The 19409-nt window shown below is 41.1% G+C and overlaps 1 pseudogene; it reads left to right on the forward strand.

Moving 5' to 3' along the window:
* Positions 1 to 2664: 2664 nt before the first annotated feature.
* On the forward strand, positions 2665 to 19209 carry LOC103676199 (annotated as a pseudogene).
* Positions 19210 to 19409: the final 200 nt, after the last annotated feature.

Consider the following 19409-nt stretch of genomic DNA (forward strand, 5'->3'; position numbering starts at 1 on the left):
TAGTTTTGAGGGCTTTCTCATGAGCCAAGTGCAAGAACTTTAATGCACAGAAGCTGGCACTGTTTTCCTGTGTGTTTTCTCAGCAACTTTGGCTGATGGTTAGATAACTTATGTGTGGAACTTTCACTGTAACTGGAAATTTAGTATGCTTATTCTGGTATTTCTGCATTGCTATGGTAGCTGATAAGCAATACCTGATAAGTATCCTCTAAAGTTCCTATTACATTATCACAAATAACCACAAAAAAGTTGGCACCAAAGCTATAAACTGAGGAGAAAACAAAAATAATTGAGTCCAGCTAGACTATTATTCCTGCAACATGGTTGGGATTCAATTTTGAAAAGCATTCTATGGCTTCACAAACTCCATCCACCCACTGAACCAGAATATTATAGAGAGAGGAGAAAACTTTGATGAACGCCAATGATTGCCCTTGACTCTGGACTCAGAGTCCTCCCCAGTCAAAGAATCAGGTAGTTGTTTTCATTTGCATAGGAATCATCTTCTGAACAAGAAATGTCTGTGACCTCTCTCCCAAATCTCCCACACTTCCCCTCAAGACTCCTCCTTTCCGATATCCATTAAGGGGTCCATCTGCAGACTAAACTTCCAGAATTCTGGAATATAGCTGGGAGGAGATCGTAGAGGATAGGTCATGAGGAACTGCATCCTGGGATATCTCATTGCTTTAGGAAAGGCCCTTACATAAAGGTAGAACTGGGAAAAGGAAAAGAAACCAGAGCAGAGCCAGGTGGAGTGGGGTGGGCATAGATCATAAGAACAAGTCTTCACTGAAGGACTCAGAATAGATCTAGAAGATTCCCCTAGATGAATGCCCATAAGCTCCAGAGCTGGACAAGAGGCTGGGCACACTAACACCCTCTCCAGGTCTAGAAGGTGTCTAGTCCCCAAATGCTCAGGGAGGCGATGAGGGAGCCTCTCATCCTTTCCCACTGTGTGTGCAGAGAAAGAGCTCATTTCATTCAGAGAGCAGTAAACAAAATCCCCCTAAACTCAGATAGAGAAAATTCACAAAATCTTTACCAAACTGATATCAAGTATTTATTTTTTTTAAAGAGCAAGACAAAACAAAGCCTCTGGGAGTATCTTAAGGCCATTAAAGATTCTGTCCAATCTGTTGCTATCCCACAAGTACACCTACAGGCTGTGTGATGAGAACTGATGAGAACCCACAGACACTGAAAGATTTTCAATCATCAAATATTCAATTATGTTCTCTATGTCCTATTTACTAGAGCAGAGAAGCAGACAGTAAAAAAAAAAAATGGTTTGCCATAATAGGAATTGGTTTCAGTCTCACAGACACTGTACTCTCCTGGTTGCATTTGTTTGCTAGTGTAATTTAGCTGTCTGCTAGCAAGCAACACAGACAATACCGTGTACAAGGAGGAAACACTGAACATTGGCTTTTAAGTGACCTGGAAACAGAGTAACATAAAATGAAAAAAAAAAATTTTAACCACTCTAGGATCTCCACTCATTGCCTTATAATCTCTCTTTCTGTTATTCTACCTATCCATTTGTTGTCATTGTATACTACCTTTTAACAGGCATCAATGGAGAATAACTGTTATAGAATTTACTGCATTAGTGTTCACTTTATGTAGACATTCAGACATTTTATTATGAACTGAATGTTTGTGTTCCCCCTCAAATTTGTATGTTGATGCCCTAATCCCCAAGGTGATGGTATTTGGAGGTGGGGCCTTTGTGATGCAGTTAGGGTTAGAATATGTCAAGAGGGTGGTGCCTTGTGATGGGATTAGTGGCCTTATAAGAAGAGGAAGAGAGACATGTCTCCCTCTATCTCTGCCGTGAGGACACAGCAAGAAGGAGCCATCTGTAAGCCAGGAAGACAGCTCTCACCAGAAACGGAATTGGTCAGCACCCAACTCTTGAATTTCCCAGTTTCCAGGTCTGTGGGAAAATATATTTCCCACCCAGTTTAGGGTATTTGGTTATGGCAGTCTGACCTAATACAGATTTCTATTTAATGGTGATACAGAAGATGATGATAATGACATTTACATTTGTACTTTTGTTGGACATTGTGTTAGATGGTTTACATGCTTAAGGGCTTTTGATTCCACCGCACCCTTATGAGTTAGGTGTTATTAATTCATCCCATTTGATAGCTAAAGAGAGTTTAAATTCATGGAACCAAGGTCCTATAGTCAGGAAGTAGTACACCTGGGACTTGAACCGAAGACTGTGACTCCAAAGACTGTATCCTTTTCCAGTACAGACAATTGTCAGTTGATGATCGTAGCTACCACGCATGTTATTCTTTGTTTTGTAAAGTGTGTATCTATTTGCATCTGCTTCTCACAACACCCCCAGGAGTAGCTATTTTTGGTCTTGGCCTCAAACTAAGTATCCTTGGGTCACATCTAGCGCGCTTTCTGAGGTACCCAATTTGCCACTCCACTTTTTTTTTTTTTTTTTTAAGATTTATCAATTTATTTTAGAGAGAGAGAGACAGTGTGGTAGGGAGGGGCAGGGGAAGAGAAAGAATCTGAAGCAGACTCCCTGCTGAGCACGGAGGCCAGAAGCAAGCAGGGCTTGATCTCAGGACCCCAAGATCATGACACAGTGGGGATCAGGAGTGGGACGCTCAGCGGACTGAGCCACGCAGGCGTGCCATGACGCTGCGCTTTGTAGCAGTGGCTGTCCGGGCCCACGCTCTCCACCCAAGTCTTACCGTGTCATTGTAGGTGAGCTGCTTTCCATTCCCAGAACACGTCTCCCTTGCTGAGGACTTTTCCTGACTGCAGCAGCCAGTCTGCCCACATGCCCCTCAGGCCTAAAGTCCCAGGTGGTATTAATGCCTTCCTGTTGCCCCCAGGCAACCCTCCACCAAGGTCGGCTGAGAGTTGGTGTGTAAGTGTCCTCCTGCCCTCACCATGGGTGGCATAATCCTGACGGGTGGCCTTCACGGGCTCCCGGATGGGGGCTGAGCCCCAGCTGCCGGTAGGGGTAACTTGCTTGTGGACGTGTCCTTTACTGTCTACCATTCCCGTCCTGCTGTTTTCTGGCACCTCACCAAGTACTAGCGCTTGAATTCCTTGTCTCGAATTTAGCTTCTGGAGGAGCCCAAACTAGGATAACTCTGCATTGTTGGGGAAGAGCCATTACATATTTGGTCGGGCACTTTAGGTCTCCATTATTTCATCTCCTCTCCCCAACCACAGTGTAAACCGTATGAATATATTGTTGTTCCTTCATGACACCTAGGTCTCGTGTGTTTGGGATTCAAGGACGTTGTGAGGGACACTGAGCCTCCCGTTCCATGGCTACTGGGCGGAGCCTCCAGGCGGTGCTGGGCTCCTGATGCAAACTTGCTATGGGCTGTTCCGGTGACTCCCGTACCCCTAACTCACTCTGCCTCTCCATCACATTCTATCTTGAGATGCGTAATGATCTCTTTGAGTTTCGGTTTGGTTACGCATTAAAAACAGTGACTATCTGGAAAGCCCCCCCCTTGATTTCCAATTTTCCCTGGTGCTGAGTACTTCCTAGGAATTTTCCATAAGCTTGCGTTTGGGAGTACATATACTGTTTTTGACTTATTGGTTATTCCACACATGCAATGTGCTTTCCTTTTTGTATCTGTTTCATAACTGGAATAGTTGCTTATTACATTAAAAAAAGTTTGTTCGAACTTCTTTAATTCCAAGTTTCTGTTAGGACTAAATTTAGAACGAAGTTCACCTTTGTGTTACTTATTAAGAAAAAAGAGGGTCTGTTAAGTTTGGTGTAGGTAAGTTTGTCTGGGAAATCTTTATCTCGATAAGAGAGGCTTTTCTTTTATTGTTTAAACGACTGTTTCACATACATTTATAAAGTAAACAGAAGCAGAAACTTGGCTTTGTTACAACAATAACAAGCTTTTTTATTCACTAATGCAGAACTTCTGTTGGGTGACATTGGTGTTTGAATGAATAAATGCACTGGCTTGGGTATGTGAAACATCCTGGACTCATTTTGGTGTCACCTGGGCTGCCCTGCTGAAGTCTGTGGTGCCATTCTATCTGTGTGTTCTCAGGGAAGAAGAGAGAATTGGTTAAGCATGAACTTCCCTTCACACTCATGGGCAGTATAATGGACACGTTCTGAATGGCTTCCCAGCCCCCAGTAGTTCAACAAGCTCAGATCCATAGGCATGAGTCCCAGTGGCCATCGGCCATGTCTGTTCCAATATGACTTTGCTTTCTTGGCAATAGCTAATTTTTTTCAGTAGTATCCTCTGACTGTAAACTGGGTCATTTATAATCTCTCTTCTGGAAATTTTAAAATTTTAAACTAAAAACAATGGACCTGAGAGTCATTAAGATTGAGTGATGTTAATGCCAACATTCCAAAAGAATAGTTCTCAATCCTGGCTATACATTGAGATCTGCTGAAGAGCTTTTTTTTTTTTTTTTTTAAAGATTTTATTTATTTATTTGACACAGAGAGAGAACACGGGACTGAGCACAAGCAGGGAGAGTAGCAGAAGGAGAGGGAGAAACAGGCTCCCTGCTGAGCTGGGATCCCAATGTGGGGCTCTACCCCAGGACCCCAGAATCATGACAGGAGCGGAAGGCAGACGCTTAACCAACTGAGCCACCCAGGTGCCCCTGGGGACCTTTTTAAGTATACTTATTCATGGGCTCCACCCCCAGAGATTCTAATGTAATTTGTTTGAGTAGAGCCTTTGCATTGCTTGTGTTTCAAAATTACCCATTTTGGGGAGGAAAACTTTTCTTTTTTAAAATTTTTATTTAAATTTTAGTTAGGTAGCGTACAGTGTAATATTGGTTTTAGGAGTAGAGTTCAGTAATTCATCACTTACGTACAACACTCAGTACTCATAGCAGTAAGTGCCCTCCTTAATACCCATCACCCATCTAGCCATCCCCGCCCCCCAGTCAACCCTGTTTCTTCTCTTCTTTAGGAGCCTCTTATGGTTTGTTTCCCTCTCTCCTTTCCCCCTCCTTCCCATATGTTCACCTGTTTTGTTTCTTAAATTCCATATATGAGTGAAATCATATGGTATTTGTCTTTCTCTGAATTACTTATTTTGTTTAGCATAATACATTCTAGCTCCAACCACGTTATTGCAAATGGCAAGATTTCATTCTTTTGATGCCTGAATAATAGTCCATTGTGTGTGCATATATATATATATATATATACATATACTACCTCTTCTTTAGCCATTCCTCAGTTGATGGACATTTCGGCTCTCTCCATAGTTTGGTTATTGTTGATAATGTTGCTATGTGCAATGTACCCCTTTGAATCTGTATATTTGTATCCTTTGTGTAAATACCTAGTATGCGCAATTGCTGGGTCACAGGTAGTTCTATTTTTTTTTTTTTTTTGAGGGACCTCCGTACTGTTCTCCGGAGTGGCTGCACCAGTTTGCATTCCCACCAATAGTGCAAGAGGGTTCCCCTTTCTCTACAGCCTCACCAACACCTGTTGTTTCTTGTGTTGTTAATTTTAGCCATTTTGACAGGTGTGAAGTGGTATCTCACTGTGGTTTTGATTTTTATTGTTTCCAAATTTTTTGGGGGTGTTGAGTTTGATAAGTTCTTTATAGATTTTGGATTCTAACCCTTTATCAAATATGTCATTTGTAAATATCTTCTCCCATTCTGTAGGCTGCCTTTTAGTTTTGTTGATTGTTTCCTTCACTGTACAGTAACTTTTTATCTTGAAAAGTCCCAATAGTTCATTTTTGCTTTTGTTTCCCTTGCCTTAGGCGATGTGTCTAGTAAGAAGTTGCTATAGCTGAGGTCAAAGAGGTTGCTGACTGTATTCTTCTGTAAGATTTTGATGGTTTCCGGGCTCACATTTATGTCTTTCATCCATTTTGAATTTATTTTTGTGTATGGTGTAAGAAAGTGGCCCAGTTTCATTCTTCTGCATGTTCCTGTCCAGTTTTCTATTCACCATTTGTTGAAGAGACTGTCTTTTTTTCCATTGGATATTCTTCCCTACTTTGTTAAAGATTAGTTGACCGTATACTTGTGGGTTCATTTCTGGGTTTTCTATTCTGTTCCATTGATCTTTGCGTCTTTTTCTGTGCCAGTACCATACTGTCTGGATGACTACAGCTTTGTAATATAGTTTGAAGTCCAGAATTGTGATACCTTCAGTTTTGTTTTTCTTTTTCAGAATTGCTTTGGCTATTTGGGGTCTTTTGTGGTTCCATACAAATTTTAGGATTGTTTGTTCTAGCTCTGTGAAAAAATGCCGGTGCTATTTTGATAGGGATTGCATTAAATGTGTAGATTGCTTTGGGTAGTATAGACCTTTTAACGATATTTGTTCTTCCAATTCATGAGCATGGAATGCTTTTCCATTTCTTTGTATCCTCTTCAATTTCTTTCATAAGTGTTCTATAGTTTTCAGAGTACAGATCTTTTACCTCTTTATTTAGGTGTATTCCTAGGTATCTTATTGTTTTTGGTGCAGTTGCAAATGGGATTGGTTCCTTGATTTATTTTTCTGCTGTTTCATTATTGGTGTATAGAAATGCAACAGATTCCTTTAAGTTGATTTTATATCCTGTGACTTTGCTGAATTCATGTATTAGTTCTAGAAATTTTTTTGTGAGTCCTTCGGGTTTTCTACATAGAGTATTATGTCATCTGCAAATAGTGAAAGTTTGACTTCTTCTTTGCTAGTTTGGACGTTTTTTATTTCTTTTTGTTATCTGATTGCTGAAACTAAGATTTCCAATACGATGTTAAATAGTAATGGTGAGAGTGCTTGTTTCTGACTATAGGCAAAAGGCTCTTAGTTTTTCCCCATTGAGGATATTAGCTGTGGGTCTTTTGTATATGGCCTTTATGATGTTGAGATACGTTCCATCTACCCCTACTTTGTTGAGGGTTTTTATCAAGAATGGATGCTTTATTTTGTCAAGTGCTTTTTCTGCATCTATTAACAGGATCATGTGGTTCTTATCCTTTCTTTTATTGATGTGGTGTAACACATTGATTGATCTGTGAATATTGAACCAACCTAGCAGCCCAGGAATAAATCCCACCTGATGATGGTGAATAATTCTTTTAATGTACTGTTGAATTCAATTTGCTACTATTTTTTTGAGAATTTTTACATCCATGTTCATCGGGAATATTGTCCTGTAATTCTCCTTTTTCATGGGATCTTTGGTTTTGATCTTAGCCAAAAGGCCGAGAAGCAATGGATCTTTGGTTTTGGAATCAAGGTAGTGCTGGCTTTGTAGCATGAGTTTGGAAGTTTTCCTTCCATTTACATTTTTTGGAACAGTTTGAGAAGAATAGGTATTAACTCTTCATTAAATGTCTGGTAGAATTCCCCTGGGAAGCCACCTGGGCCTGGACTTTTGTTTCTTGGGAGATTTTTGATTATCGATTCAGTTTCTTTGCTGGTTATGGGTCTGTTCAAATTTTCTATTCCTGTTTCAGTTTTAGTAATTTGTAAGTTTCTAGGAATTTGCCCATTTCTTCCAGATTGCCCATTTTGTTGGCATATAATTTTTCATAGTATTCTCTTATAATTGTTTGTATTTCTGTGGTGTTGGTTGTGATCTCTCCTCTTTCATTTGTGATTTTATCTATTTGGGTCTTTTTTCTTTTTGATAAGTCTTGCTAGGGGTTTATCAATTTTATTCATTCTTTCGAAGAACTGGCTCTCCGTGTCATCTATCTGTTTTGCTGGAGTTTTTGTTTGTTTGTTTCTATATTATTTATTTTTGCTCTATCTTTATTATTTCCCTTCTCTGCTGGCTTTAGGCTTTATTTTCTGTTCCTTTTCTAGCTCCATTAGGTGTAAGGTTAGGTCGTGTATTTGAGACTTTTTTTGCTTCTTGTAGGCTTGTATTGCAATATACTTCCCTCTTAGGACTGCCTTTGCTACAGGTTTGGACTGTTGTGTTTTCATTTTCATTTGCTTCCATATATATTTTTTTATTTCATCTTTAATTTCCTGGTTAACCCATTCATTTTTTAGTAGGATATTCTTTAACCTCCATGTACTTGAGGTCTTTCCAAATATTTTCTTGTGGTTGACTTCAAGTTTCATAGCATTGTAGTCTGAAAATGTGCATGGTATGATCTTGATCTTTTTGTATTTGTTGAGGGCTGGTTTGTGACCCAGTATGTGATTTATTCTGGAGAATTTTCAAAGTGCACTTGACATGAATGTGTATTTTGCTGCTTTAGAATGAAATGTTCTGAATATATCTGTTAAGTCCATATGGTGCAGGATATTTCAAAACCATTGTTTCCTTCTTGATTTTCTGCTTAGATGATCTGTCCATCATAAGTGGGGTGTTAAAGTCCCCTACTATTATTGTATTATTATCAATGCATTTCTTTATGTTTATTATTAATTGATTTATGTATTTGGGCGCTCCCAAGTTGGGGTCATAAATATTTACAATTGTTAGATCTTCTTGATAGCTATGTTTCTCCATTCCCTCACTTTCTTTCCTCTTCTTTTTTAAAAAAAAATTATTTATTTGAGAGAAAAAGAGAAAGAGCACGAGTCAGGGGAGGGGCACAGGCAGAGGGTGAGGGAGAAGCAGACTCCCCGCTGAGTGTGGAGCCTGATGTGGGGCTCCATCCCAGGACCCTGAGATCATAATCTGAGCTAAAGTCAGATGCTTAACCAACTGTGCCACCCAGGTGCCCCTCCATCCCCTCACTTTCAATCTGTAGGTATCTTTAGGTCTAAAATGAGTGTTTTGTAGGCAGCATATAAATGGATTTTGTTTTTTTTTTTTAATCCATTCTGATACCTTATATCTTTTATTGGAACATTTAGTCCATTTACATTCAGAGTGCTTATTGAAAGGTATGAATTCTCTGCCTTTGTGTTACCTGTAGAGTTGGTGTTTCTGCTCACGTTCTCTGGTCCTTTATAGTCTTTGTTCCTTTTGGTCTTTTTTTTCTCCACTCAGAGAGTCCCCCTTAACATTTCTTGCAGGGCTGGTTTAGTGGTCCAGAACTCCTTTAGTTTTTGTTTGTCTGGGAAACTCTTATCTCTCCTGCTATTCTGAATGACAGCCTTGCTGGACAAAGAATTCTTGGCTGCATATTTTTCCCATTCAGCACGTTGAATATATCCTGCCACTCTTTTCTGGCCTGCCAAGTTTCTGTGGAAAGATCTGCTGGGAATCTGATCTGTTTTCCGTTGCAGGTTAAGGGCTTTTTTCCCCTTGCTGTTTTTAGGATTCTTTCCTTGTCTGTGTATTTTGTGAATTTGACTATGATATGCCTTGGTGATGGTTGGCTTTTGCTGAATTTAATGGGAGTTCTTTGCACTTCTTGGTTTTTGATATCTGTGTTCTTCCCCAGATTAGGGAAGTTTTCAGCTATAATTTGTTTGAATAAACTTTCTGCCACTCTTCCTCTCTATTCATCTTCTGGGACTCCTAGGATATGAATGTTATTACGTTTTAATAAGTTGCTGAGTTCCCTAAATCTATCTTTATGATCCATTATCTTTCTTTCTTTCTTCTTTTCTTCTTAAATAGCTTCATTATTTTCCATAATTTTATTTTCTGTATCACTGATTTGTTTCTCTGCTTCATTTGTCCTCATTTTTATGGCATCCATTTGGGTTTGCATATTGGTTCTAGCATTTTAAATTTTGGCCTGACTAGATTTCAGTTCTTTTATCTCTGTAGTAAGGTATTCTCTAATGTCTTCTATGCTTCTTTCAAGCCCAGCTAGTATCCTTATAATCATTGTGTTAAAATCTAGTTCAGACATCTTACTTATGTCTGTATTGATTAAATCACTGGGCATGAGTTCTACTTCCTGTTCTTTCTCTATCTCATCATTTTGTCCAGAAAAGAAAAGAAGAGGAGGAAGAAGAAAAAAAAAAAAACCAACAAAACAAAACAAAAATCCCCTAGATCCTGGGTGTGTTTTGGTCTGCTTGTCTAAAGAATCTTCCAAAAAGTGGTCACTTTTCTACTTGTAGACTTGCACTTTTTGTTCTCTCAGACCTCCGGTTGATTTTTTGGTGTTCAGAATGATTTGGCAACTATCTAGCTGTGTTCAAGGGACAAGACAAGCTTAGGGTCCCCCTACTCCTCTGCCATCTTAACTCCTCCCATGAAAACTTTTTATTCTACCCTTCTTAATTCTTTGGCTGGTCTAATAAGCAAATTAACATAAGACAGATTAATAAGAGAAAAACAAATTTAATTCTCCACAAAGACAATGAAACTCAAGGATAAACTGGGCAATTGAGGCTTATATGGCATCCTGAGCTAAGGAATGAGATAGGGGCCTGGGACTTCAGTGGGGAGGTAGGTGACTCACAGGACCATAAGAAGAGCAGATGTTTGGTAATTAGATTTTTGTCTGCCATCAGATAGGTCATTCAGGTTTAACCAAAAAAAAAGTTATCTGTTGGTAATAGATCTCTTTCTGGGCCAGGCTCCCTCTCAAAATTCTTTTAGGTAGTTTAAGGGAGAGTTAAAAGGTCTTCTTGAATCTGCTGGATCTTGATTGCCTCAAAATAGTCCACATGCCAAAGTAGCACATTCAGGGGAAACTCGTTCTGAACCCCGTCACCCATGTGACTCGATTATATAATCAAGTTTAAAAATCAATGCATATATTGGAAATTGCCAAAGAAAGTCCTGGAACATCACAAAATCCTTCCAGTGTCCTTCTAATAAATGTTCTTTTCTCTCTTTCTCTCCCCTCCCTTCCTCCCTCCCACCCTCTTGCATAGGTGTCTCTGAATCTAGCCCAAGTTAGTGTTTATTCCTTACCACTAGAAGTATCATAATTATTATGGATTGAAGGGGAGAAGAATATACCACCTCAAAATATGCCTCTTTGGCATAAGGATTATTTTCGCTGTTTATTTATTTGATTTTTTAAGGATTTTATTTATTTGACAGAGCACACAAGCAGGGGGAGTGGGAGAGGGAGAAACAGGCTCCCAGGGCTGGATCCCAGCATCCTGGGATCATGACCTGAGCTGAAGGCAGACACTCAACTGACTGAGCCACCCTAGTGCCCCGGGGCTGTTTAGTTTTTAAGAAACAACAGACACACTGGAGGTTACCCCTTTGTAAGAGACGTTTACACGTTTACACGTATAAGGGAAATCTCCATTTCTAAGGGTGTCTCCCCTGAACCAGGAAGAGGGGGTTGACCAAGTCCCTAGAAACTCTTATCAAAGGAGCAGGTACTGAGGAATCTGCATAACAACCATACCCTTGTTTTCTGTGACCTGGTAACACTCCCATAAATGGCTTCCTAACCCCCAATATCTTCTCTTGTCGTCACCTGGAGACATTATTTAAGGTGATGGCCTGGGCCATTTCAGAGAGTTACTCAGTTTTCCTGGGTATCTCTCGTGCATATAGGAGACATACTTGTTATTATACTTGTTATTAGACATATTTGGTTTTCTTCTGTTAATCTGCCTTCTTATTACAGAGGTGTCTCAGCCAAGAATCTAGAAGGGTAGAGGGTAGAGGAGAAATTATGATATGATATGATATCCATGTCAAGATTACCATCTTTGGAATTTTTTTGTTCATAGAAATATGTCAGTTGGCCATATAACCTCCCATTTTGCTATTATGGATCTGGGTTTTGTTTTATTTTGTTTTTTTTAAAGATTTTATTTGTAAGAGAGAGAGAGAGAGAGCGCACACACATGAGTGAGTGGGAGTGGGGTAGAGGGAGAGAATCTGCATGTAGATTCCCCACTGAGTGCAGAGTCCAACATAGGGCTCGATCCCTGACCTATGAGATCATGACCTGAGCTGAAACCAAGAGTTTGACACCCAACTGACTGAGCCACCCAGACACACCATGGATCTGGGTTTTTAAAAACTGCTATTTTGTGTTTTCCAGTATTTTCCTAACAGGTCCTGCATATTCCTCTTAAGATATGAATATTTCATTTTTTTAAGGTTTTCAGGCACTAATTCTATTCCCTTATTTTAGCTTCCTATTTTTATGTCTGCATAATTCTTGTCATGCTGCCCAGATTGTAACTTTTGAGAGCAAACAATAAAGATAGAATGCCTTGAATTTGCATTGGGTGAACTGGAGTTTAAATCTCTTCTCTTCACTCCCAGTAGCCCCAATGTGTGTATACGTGTTTGTGCATGCATGTATGTACATGTGTGCATGTGTATTTTAGTGTAAGTGCAGTGCCACTCCTCACACCTTAATGCATTGTAGAATATCTCATTTATCTTTCTTGTTTTTCTGGCTGTCCTTCATTTTCCTTATTTTCTCCACATGATTCCAAAAAGATGAGAAACTTAATATGAGCATTTGTGTTGCTTACTGTCAGTCTGAAAAACAATTGTCAATAGATTCTATTGGTTTGTGTTATCAAAACTACATAGATTCACACACACACACACACACACACACATACACACGCACAATCAAATTTTAGTGTAACCAAATTGCCAGATATGTCTTTGGCATGGCTGCCTTGTCAGTGACCAGCTGAGACTTCTGCTACAGGACTCAGCATGTGTATGCTCCCCAGCTGTACTGACCAGCTGGCAGATGGCACCATGCTGGCACAGGGGTACTGTTAGCCCCACCAGCATGCCATTCCACCCAGAAATAGAACGAGAGCGTTGATTTCCCCCTCTGCACTGTCAGCAGAAATGTCCTTTCGAAATCACTTAGGATAGTTTTGTAATTATGACGGAGATCCATTTATTAGCTAAACTTATCTAATAGCCTTATAGCCCTATTTCAGGTTAGGAGTACCCAGTGATTTTTTAATTGAAAATATTGGTTGTGAACTGCTGAGATTTAATAATGTTATTTCTGTCTTGAAATTCCATTACCCAGGATTGAGCCAAAGTGCTTTTGTGAGCCACTTGGATTCATCTCCTGGCCAGCTGCACATTTGATTTCGAATTACTGTGCTGCCTTGCATCCAAGGAAATGCCCACTGTTCTTCTCCCCTCTACATATGACGTCCTTTCTAGTTTCTGTTTTAAAGTGAGGGATGATAAACTGGGCTGGGAATCAAGAGATAATCAAAAGATAAATACAATCAAGAGATAAATATTTGGATTACATTTCTATCACAAGGGGTTGCTCGATATCTGATTTAAGTAGGTTGGGATTTGATGGTAATTCACTGAAAAATTGCTGTACCATTCATCACTAAGCCACCCAAAGATATCCAGCCCTCAGCAGTTATCATTCCTTTAATACCCACAAACAAATCAAATACACTCACAGCCCATCTCACATGTACTTGGGAATTCCTGTATCTCTATGAAGTAGGGGCAGGGGGTCTAAACTTCCTAGCAGGTCTTTCTTTGGTATCCTGCTATGCTAAATTCCTATTTGTGCCCTGCATCTGATTTCCCGGCCTATGTCTTCCTTTCTGTTTTTTCATCAATTATGGAAGACAATTTTGCTTTTAATTTTCTACCAGTTTTCTCTTATCCAAGATGGTCTGCCTAATCAATGTCTACTGAAAACTTAGAGATAATGAGTGTGTGGGTATGTGTATATAATGGGCTGAAATCCCCCCCCCCACTCATATATTGAAATCTTAACCTCCATTACCTTAGAAAGTGACTGTATTTGAAGGTAGGGTTTTTAGAGAGGTAATTAAGTTTAAACGACATCATTGATGTAGGCCCTAATCCAATAGGACTGATGTTTTTTTATAAGAAGAGATTAGGACACAGGCATATCCAGCAAAAATGACCATGTGAGGACACAGAGAGGAAGATGACCATCTACCAGCCAAGGAAAGAGGCCTCAGGAGAAATCAACCCTTTTGATACTCTCGTTTCAGACTTCTAGCTCCAAAACTGTGAGAAAATTTCTGTTGTTTAAGCCACCCAATCTGTGGTAATTTGTGATGGCAGCCCTAGAAAACTAATACAAGGCATTATATCAGAACAGAGCAAGGCACGAGAAACAATTTACAACTGAACAGTAGCCATCTTTACTTCAAAGGTGTCTTGGCTTCCCTTAACTAAATTGAAGATTTCTCAGGGCCATCTTTTCTTCTCATGCTCTTGTCTTTTTTTTTCATGTTGTCAGTGCCTTCCTTTCTCTTTAGACCTCTTTCTCTCTCCCCGATTCTTCCTCTAAGGAGGAGGAATTCATTTTTGGTCAGGAGAATGGAATTCTTAGGGAATCACAAGGCTGGGTGGGTCCTTGGGGCACAGAGAGCCTGGCGGCTCCACCACATCCCAGCTGTGGGCTTTGGGTAGCTTACTGACGCCTCCATTCAACAGGGTCCTTCTCTGTAAATTGGGGATGGCGATGGCACTTCTCTTACCAGAGCTGCTTTGATGATTAGATAAAACAGTGCATGTGAAGCACTTAGCCGAGTCCTGAGCTCAGTGAACACCAGTTCTTACAATGTCACCATCCCACCAAGTGGTACAGTAGTTGCTGGAGAAAAAGGATGGTAAATTGATGCAGGTGCCCAACCATCCTGTGTGTCAATGCTAAGCAAGGTCACATTTCCTTTGATATACCAATGGGCCAGGCAGAACCTTCTGTTTGAAATAGCACATCTCTTATGACCTCTTGTCTTTACTCTTCAGGGCTCCTGTTCAGGCACTGTCAGGTTCTTTGAAGGCCTCACAGCACTAAAGTGGGCGAGTACAAAGGAGCCACTGAACAGGTATCTTGCTTGCCTGTAGTACAGAGCTCAAGCTGTCCTTCTGGCTCACAGAAGGTCCAGTCCAATTCATAGAGTAGGAGAACAGAAAGGAGTCTGGGGCAGGAATCTCAGTTAAGAATAAATAATGTCTGTGTGTGCATGTGTGTGTCCTTCTTGGGGGTGTGGCGTGTCAGTAAATAGCGGGATACAGAGATCTAACCCTTGTTACCTTTACTGCAACCAATAGAAATTTTGTGTTACTGAGGCACAGGTAGAAACAGCCTGTGCTAATTAAGTTGCTGGCCTCAGCTCATTGCAAGATAGACCAGCCTGCAAGGCTGGCTCCCCCACGGCCAGGGGAGGGCCCCCTTTGTAACTCAGAAATGGTGAATGAAACTGTAAGAGGCCAGCAGCCAGAGTACCCCCAAAGATGTGCAATCCCGGAGAAATGATACTTTAGGCACCCAGTGCAAGAAGATTGATTCCCACGTGACACCAGTCTGTGGCTGCTAGGGATCTAAGTCATGCAACGGTGTCAATACATTCTGGCATCGAAACTTGATTTCATCTCCTTTGAAAGCTTTCCCTATTATGTGTAGTTAATGAAAGGCATTGAGAAGAAAGCACCGTTCAAACCTTGACTTTTTGTCTAATATGAATCCTTACAATTTCTCACACAGAGCTTTTAGGGGGTAGTTATTAATTACACACATTATGGATTATACAATCAATATGCCTGAATTCCTCTAAATTATCCCATAATTTGATCACAGAGTAACTCAGTTAACAAGGCAGAAATAACTTTTAAATGATGCCTAATTACCACCCTAACCACCAGATGTCAGTTTTTAAATGCAGGTCACAGATCAAAAGGCATTTTTTACAATTGTAGGGGAGGGAACGGTGGCTGGTGAAGGAAGTTCAGCAGTCCTGGTGCACGACTTCCTGGGGAGTGTGTTTGGAAATTAGAGCAGAGTGGTAAGAACTTCATTTCCATTTGAACAGTGCTGCTTGGATGACGGAGCTGGTGTGTGTCTGTGTGCTTCCCAGGATAGTCACGGTACCCTGCGATGATGGGGCGCTTCCTATGACAGATCTGTGTGCTTCACATGACAGATAGGGATCTGGTGACGATGGAGTCGGTGTGTGTCACGGTCTGCCCGGACCCCAGAAACCATCATGAGAGCCCCAGATAGATGCTGAGTTGAACGGACTATCCCTGGCAGTGTTGCTCTGGAGGTGAGGAGGTGAGGAGGTGAGCAGGTGGCCGTACGGTGGATGTGGAGGGTGGGAGGGCAGTGAGGAATCTCTCATGCTCTCTCCACGTGGCGCACCCCACGCACAGCAGCCAGCCGCCCAGGGACTGTACGGCTCTCAGCAGAGCCCCTCAATCCCATTTCCAGATAAAAGCCTCAAAGCTGCCTCTGTGTTAATGCCTTCTCAAACATGCCTGGATATGAGCATTTCAGGGGCTAACAAGCAACGCCATCGATATCCTCGTCAAAATTCTATTTAATCTGTAGATAATCTAAAATCTGAAACCATGCACCCTTCTCCACCTGAAGACGCCCCTCTGTACAAGATCAGAAAAACTATTTTCATTTGTATGAAAGAGGATGTAGCCATAAATGTTTCTGGTTTTCTAAGTTGGCCCTCATGTGTAAACTGAGGGACAGCCTGATTTTCCGACTTCCTGACTTCCAGGCTCCTGGGGTGCTGAGGAGGGCCACTGTATTTCAAAGAGGTGGGGTGGTGAGGTCAAGGCATTGTGCTTTTTGAAGTTGCAGGGACTTGTATTCTAATCAGAGAGTCATCTTTTTTTTTTTTTTTTTTTTTTACTTTAAGCAGGATAAGCTGAGGGGAAAATGTAGATGATGACACCTCTTTCCTAGAGTTATTGTGAAGGTGATATGAAACACTGTCTCTACTGCCCTTGGTAGGTCACAGTAACCTGCAGCTGTCACCCCATCGTCATCAATGTCATCCATCATAATAAACATATGAAACCAATTGCTGACCTGCAGTGTTTGCTTATCCTCCCTTTTCCGCATTTTGTTCCATCTTCTAAATCACACCTGTTCTCCCAGGTGGGGCTTGAGTCTTATCTTCCTCTCACCTCACTCTTCCTGTGCAGGACTCACCTCCTGTGTTCCACTCTGTGCTTGTCTTGCTACTGTTCGTTGCCCTGTCTTCTAACATTCTCTTCTATCTGCCTTTTCTCCCCACTGAAGGTTCTGGAAGGCAAGAACTTGCCTCACCCTGTGTTAGTCTTGTCAGTTCTATACCAAGTAGAGTCCATATAAGAGGTCAATACTTACTCGGATGGTGAATAAAAACATATGCAAATTGTTAAGTATATTCACTTGGCGATGTCAGTGGATATAGAGTGAAACACACAGAACGTAGTTGGGATAAACCTTTGAACTCATCTAGTCCATCTTTCGTTTAACAGGTAGGGAGACTGAGACCCAGAGAAGCAATAGGCACATGTACTCAGAGTTTTAATATAACTGTGTTCTTGTTGCCTGAATTGTATCATGTTCAGTAAAAGTATACAGAAGTTTTATGTCATAATAAACCTAAACATGCAGCATTTCTGTGGAAGCATATTGGTTTCTTTGTATGTGGACTGCCAGAAAATGTCTCCTTAAAAAAAAAAATATTTCAAGGATTTTTTTTTTTAAATCAGGAACAATCCAGCATACTGATATTTATGTTCCCAGACCAGACCACTATCTATCTATCCGTGTGCTCATTAGAGTGGGAACTTTTAGCTGCCTGCCCTGCCTCTTTTTTCCTTTCTAATAATCCCGGATTTTGTGCAGGTCTACTTTCCTCCTTCATGCAGCCCATGAGATTCAGAGGAAGCTGGCTCCATGTGGCTTCAGGGAAGGAACATGATTGATCTAAGACTTTAAACCAATCCGATTAATCGTGAAGTCAGCCAGTTTGAGAATGGATATGTTTTAGTATTTTGACCAATGAGCCAAGAGAAATGGTTTTTCAGGGCTTTATGGGAAAATCCTTCTCCCCCTCCTAGGATCCTTCTGGGAACCATTCTCTCTTTCTCACCGAATGTGAATAGCATGCTATGCGGCCCAGATTTCTATTGGAGGCATCCTAAGGCCATAAAAGGAACTGGACTTGAGGTAAAACAACACTGTGGATAGCAGAATATAACACGATAAGAGCATGGGCTCTTCATGATATTGTCCAGCTGTGAATCAGCAACACCACCACTTGTGGACCTCATGTGACACGAGATAATAGAATTCCTTAATGCTGAAGTCCGTCGCTGGCCTAACATTCAAACAGAAGTGCTCATGAGTAGATATTTTCCTGTACGTACAAAATGGTTCCCTGGCAGGTAACAAACTACAATATCAGCTGTAATATAAATTAAAACAGTTATGAAACTCTCCAGAGAGTTCTGAACTATTTACGTGCTTCAGAGCATGGTTAGAGATTTCCAGAATAGTGACTTCTTATCACGGAAACTCCTATCAGCCCTAAGGGTCTATGACTCTGAATGCTAAAGCTTCGTGGACACCAGCTTGGAGCAAGGTCTTGGTGGAAGTGGAGAATTTTGTAGGTCTGATGTAGATTGGGGTTGGTAAGAAGCATGATGGAGAAGGAAGAGCTCTTAGCATGAACAATGAAAATAAAGTCCTTAATGCCTTTATTAAATTTCTGAAAAATCTCTCGTTTGAGTGATAGGACTTAATAATAATGTCATAATATTATTATACACTTTGTGCCAAATACTGTATAAACATTTGTCCATTTAATTGTTCTAACTACCGTGGTGGTGTTATTCCTATTTAATAGGCAAACTGAGGGTCGCACAAATTAAGAAACATGACAAAAATCCAACAGATAGAAAAGGGAGCCACCATTTCAACTTAAGAGCGTTTGTCTTTAATGTTCACTAAGTGCGGGGCACGGTGCTAGGCCCAGTAGAATACATTAGAAAATAAAATAATGCGGTGCTCTTGTGGAGATTACATTCTAGTAGGGGCAGATGGACTAAAAAAACAAGCGTGCAAACATACGTACTTTTGTGTATATAATGCACACCCGAGGTGAAATATAATAAGAGCCAGAACTCTCTCTGTGTAATCTCTTTACGAAAATAGTAACATCTAGTGAGTCAAGGCCTCCCAAACAAAAAGCTGGTGCGTCTCAGAGCCAGGCCATGGCTTTGGTAGGGACGGCTTCTCCTGCGGGGTAAGAGCATCGCCGGCCCCTCCCCCAGGAGCGCGTTGCAGCTGGCCGCCCCCCTCCCCCAAGTTAACCACGTGCCACCGAAAAGCTGTGCTGGAGAACGCCCCTATGCCCGAGAAGCTGCATCGGGACGTGGTGGAGTGTGCCACGCAGGCGCTGGAGAACTAGAACACAGAGAAGGCCATTGAGGCCCGCATTCAGGAATTTGATAAGGAGTACAACCCCAGCTGTCGCTGCAGCGTGCGGAGGAACTCCGGTAGTCACGGGACACACGAGCCCAAACACGTCCTCTCTTTTTCCTGGGCCAGGTGGCCACGCTTCCGTTCCAATCTGCTTAAAGGCAAGGACTGGGTCACACACCCAGGGATCTGTCCAAAAACAAGGACTAAAGCCTACATTTCAAAATACCAGAGACTGATGTCTTCGGCCTCGTCTAAGGGAACGCCTTGATCTTTGAGACTTTATTGTGTTATTTTGTACAGGGCGTTCTCTGTACGAATTTAGTGTTTAGAAGAAAATTAGCAAAACAGCTTACGTT

The sequence above is a fragment of the Ursus maritimus genome, unplaced genomic scaffold (genome assembly GCF_017311325.1).
Source record: "Ursus maritimus isolate PB19 unplaced genomic scaffold, ASM1731132v1 scaffold_4, whole genome shotgun sequence".
Classification (NCBI taxonomy): domain Eukaryota; kingdom Metazoa; phylum Chordata; class Mammalia; order Carnivora; family Ursidae; genus Ursus; species Ursus maritimus.